Consider the following 5,000-nt stretch of genomic DNA (forward strand, 5'->3'; position numbering starts at 1 on the left):
GCTGCGACAACCCCCCCCCTCCCCACTTCCCCCTTCCTCCCCCTCCCTTCTCCTTTCCTCCAACCCCACTTAAAAGAGAGACAGAGAGAGAGAGAGAGAGAGAGAGAGAGAGAGAGAGATAGAGAGAGAGAGAGAGAGAGAGAGAGAGAGAGAGAGAGAGAGAGAGAAAGAGACACAGACCAGGAAGGAGGGCAACTCTGCAAGGCCGGCCGGAAGGTCACCTGTGCCAAGGACCTTTAAAGGACTTCTCGCAAGGATGCCTCTCCACATGCGAGCCGAAACCCCATGTATGAATATTGAAAGCGGAAGGAGCTGCGTGTCTAAGGAATAAATAAACAAAATTTTCAAAATAAGAAAACGGGAAACGCGAAGTTGATAAAAAATTGTATCGTCAAAGAAAACGAGAAGATAAATGGCCTGCCCACCCTATGGCAACACCTTTGATTTATTTAACGGGCCTCCGACTATAATTTATATCACAGTGATCTTCCTCCAGTCGAGAGCCGGCCGGTGGCTCTCTCTCTCTCTCTCTCTCTCTCTCTCTCTCTCTCTCTCTCTCTCTCTCTCTCTCTCTCTCTCTCTCCTTCTTTCTCTCCTTCTTTCTCTCTCTCTCTTTTTCTCCTCCCTCCCCCTCTCTCTGTCTCTCTCTCCTTCTTTCTTCCTCTCCATCCCTCCCTCCCTCCCTTTCTCTTTCCCTCTCTCTCTCTCTCTCTCTCTCTCTCTCTCTCTCTCTCTCTCTCTCTCTCTCTCTCTCTCTCTCTCTCTCTCTCTCTCTCTCTCTCTCTCTCTCTCTCTCTCTCTCTCTCTCTCTCTCTCTCTCTCTCTCTCTCTCTCTCTCTCTCTCTCTCTCTCTCCCCTCCCTCCCTCCCTCCTCCCTCCCTCCCCTTCCTCCCTCCCTCCCTTCCCTCCCTCCCTCTCCCTCCCTCCCTCCTTCCCTCCCTCCCTCCACCCTCCCTCCCTCCCTCCCTCCCTGCCCTTCCTCCCTCCCTCCCTCTCCATCCCTCTCCCCTTCCCTCCCTCCCCCTCATCCATTTTATACATCCATAATAAAACAAATGACAATAATGCACCGACAGAGATCCCCACACCCGCTCTCCCTCGACACTCAAGACCTCAACACATACCAAATACTTATTTCTAAACAGGTAAATAAAGGTAAAAAACCCTTAAAAAGTAAAAATAATATTAATAATAATTTGAAAAAATAAATGAATCAGATTAGTAAGCAACAACAAAACCGGCTAACAGCGAGGAGGAAAATAAACAAATATTCCACCCTATGAAAAACGGAGAAATGAAAATGGAGAAATACACAGAAACATAGAATAAAAGGAAGAAAGAAGGAGATCCACCCTTCGCCAACCAAGTATAACGAAAACGGAGAAATACACAGAAATATAGAATAAAAGGAACGAAGAATGAGAAATATCGCCATAATATGACCCGAGAAAGATAGAATCTGCACTAGCTTAGCTTCCATATTTAGTAAGACGATGACTTCATACTCAAAAAAAAAAAAAGAAAAAAAAAAGAAATAGGAAAAAAATGCAATAAAGATAATGTCTACCAACAGAGATTACTGACCAATGATGCCTGTACATAATTATGATGAGGATGATGGATAACTGATGATAATAACTGATAATAATAATAATACCAATAACAATAACGACAACAATAATAGTAATTCCGATAATGATAATGGTAATAACTACAAAAATAATAACAACAACAACAACAATAATAATAATAATACCCCTACCAGCAATACTGACAATAACAATCACCATTATCACCATAACGATAATGATAACAACATATAACAGTACAGCTATTGATGATATCCAGAAGCAGAGAAATAACAACACCAAAATTACCAATAACACTCGCTGATAACTGATATTCGTTGAAAACTGATAATAAGCAACATAGAACTAAAAGTAACAGTGAGATGATGATTACATACACAAGACAAAAATGAACCTTATGGAAGATGTACTTGTTTACGTGTGTATATGATTAGTAATGGAAGACAAGTTTGACTCTAAGCAAAAACAAGCGCCCACAAACTACACTTAAACAGCCGTACACATACACACTCATAGACACCTAGGTGGAAATATAGAAAAAAAGAAAAAGGAAGAGAGAAGGAGAAGAAGGAGGAGGAAGGGGAGGGAAGAGGAGGAAGAGGAGAAGGAGAAAGAGAAGGGGGAAGAAGAGAGAGGGAGAGGGGGAGAGAGGCAGAGAGGGAGAGAGGGAGAGAGGGAGAGAGGGAGAGAGGGAGAGAGGGAGAGAGAGAGAGAGAGAGAGAGAGAGAGAGAGAGAGAGAGAGAGAGAGAGAGAGAGAGAGAGAAAGAGAGAGAGAGAGAGAGAGAGAGAGAGGGAGAGAGAGAGAGAGAGAGAGAGAGAGAGAGAGAGAGAGAGAGAGAGAGAGAGAGAGAGAGAGAGAGAGAGAGAGAGAGAGAGAGAGAGAAATGAGAAAGAGAGAGAAAGAAAGAGCAGGAGAATTGAATATCAAACACCTAAATTTACTTTTGGTCACCGCTTCTCATGCTTTCCTTCTCTCATTCATTCCGACCTCCCCCCTACCCCCAACACCCACCTTCCTTCCTTCCCCCAACAATAAACATACCCACACGCACACTTCTTCCTCCTTCCCCCTCCCCTCCCCTCCCTCCCCCTCGCCCCAACCACCCAAGTGCACCAGAAACAGCAGGTGGACTTTCTTTCTCGTCCTCCCCCTCCCCCACTCCTCCTCTCTCCCTCCCTCTCCCGCCCCTTCCAATTCTTCCACTTTGAATATGTTGTTAGCGTCCAACCTTGAAGATCTGGGAGCAACAGCGTCCTCCAACCCCCATCTTGTTGTGCCACCCCCTCCCCCACCCCTCCTAGGACCCCCCAACGCCCACCCCCTACTCCCGCCTCTGTTTCTGTCGGCCTGTTGGTCTTTCTTCTGTCTGTCTGTTGGTCATTTTTCTGTCTGTCTACCTATTTGTCTGTCTGTGTCGGGGTTTGTGCCGGTGTCTATCTGTCTCTCTCTCTCTCTCTCTCTCTCTCTCTCTCTCTCTCTCTCTCTCTCTCTCTCTCTCTCTCTCTCTCTCTCTTCCCCTCCTCTCCCTCATCCACTTTCCTCCTTCTTCCTCTCTTATTCCTCCCTCCCACCCTATTTCCCTCCTTCTCTCTCTCTCATTTTCCCTCCTTCCCCTCCCCCTCCCTTTCTCTCAACCACCCATTTCCCTCCTTCCCTTCCCCTCCCTCCCCCTCCCTCTCTCTCCCTCACTCACCCATATCCCTCCTTCTTCCTCTCTCTCTCTCTTTCCACCCATTTCCCTCCCTCCCTCACCTCCCCCTCCCTCCCTCCCTCCCTCCCTCCCTCCCCTCCCTCCTCCTCCCTCCCTCCCTCACCCACCCATTTCCCTCCCTCCCTCCCTTCCTCCCTCCCTCCCTCCCTCCCTCCCTCTCCTACAGCCCCGGCGTGAGGAAATGTTTATGGCTGGTGAGAGGCTTATCGCGTCTGGGACATCGAGACCTGATTGGCGCTCAGGAACCCAACCGTGAAGACTCCGAAGACCGACACCCCCTCCTCCTTCCACCCCATTCTTGCCCACTTCCCCTCCTTAGAGGCTTGTTCTTACTCCGCTCCCACTCTTCCTTCTATTCTATTCTTCCTCCATTTCCCCTTCCTTGAACTTATTCTTCCTCCACTCCCCCCTCCTCTTTCCATTCTATTCTTCCTCCACTTACCTTCCTTTAAACTTATTTTTCCTCCACTCCCAGTACTGCTTCCACCCCATTCTTGCCCACTTCCCCTCCTTAGGGCCTTGTTCTTCCTTCCATTCTATTCTTCCCCCGGATCCTCTTCTTTGAAATTATTCTTCCTCCACTCCCCTTCCTCCTTCCACCCCATTCTTGCCCACTTCCCCTCCTTAGAGGCTTGTTCTTCCTCCGCTCCCCCCTCCTCTTTCTATCCTGTTCTTCCTCCGCTCCCCCCTCCTCCTCCCATCCCATTCTTGCCCACTTCCCCTCCTTAGAGCCTTGTTCTTCCTTCCATTCTATTCTTCCTCCGGATCCTCTTCTTTGAACTTATTCTTCCTCCACTCCCACTTCCCCTCCTTAGATCCTTATTCTTCCTCCACTCCCCCCTCTTTCTATCCTATTCTTCCTCCACTCCCCCTCCTCTTTCTATCCTATTCTTCCTCCACTCCCCCTCCTCCTTCCATTCCATTCTTGCCCACTTCCCCTCCTTAGAGCCTTGTTCTTCCTCCGCTTCCATTCTATTCTTCCTCCCGTTCCTTTTCTTTGTAATTATTCTTTCTCCACTCCCACTTCCCCTCCTTAGACCCTTGTTCTTCCTCCATTCCCCCCTCCTCCTTCCATCCCATTCTTGCCCACTTCCCCTCCTTAGAGCCTTGTTCTTCCTTCCACTCTATTCTTCCTCCTGATCCTCTTCTTTGAACTTATTCTTCCTCCACTCCCACTTCCCCTCCTTAGACCCTTGTTCTTCCTCCGCTCCTCCTCCTCCTTCCATCCCATTCTTGCCCACTTCCCCTCCTTAGAGCCTTGTTCTTCCTCCGCTCCCCCTTCCTCCTTCCATTCTATTCTTCCTCCACTTACCTTCTTTGAACTTATTCTTCCTCCACTCCCCCTCGTCCTTGCATCCTATTCATCTTCCACTTCCCCTCCTCCTTCCATCCCATTCTTGCCCACTTCCCCTCCTTAGACCCTTGTTCTTCCTCCATTCTATTCTTCCTCTACTACCCCTCCTTAGAACTTATTCTTCCTCCGCTCCCCCCTCCTTCCATTCTATTCTTCCTCCACTCCCCCTCCTTCTACCCAATTCTCCCCACCTCCTACTTCCACCCTATTCTTTCTCATTTCTCGTCCTTCCATCTAAGTCTCCCCCTTATTCTTCCCCACCCCTCTTTCACCGCATTCTCTCCCACCTCCTCCTTCCACCCTATTCTTCCTCCACTACCCCTCTTTATACCCCCATTCTCCTC

Source organism: Penaeus vannamei, chromosome 10 (assembly GCF_042767895.1).
Source record: "Penaeus vannamei isolate JL-2024 chromosome 10, ASM4276789v1, whole genome shotgun sequence".
NCBI lineage: Eukaryota > Metazoa > Arthropoda > Malacostraca > Decapoda > Penaeidae > Penaeus > Penaeus vannamei.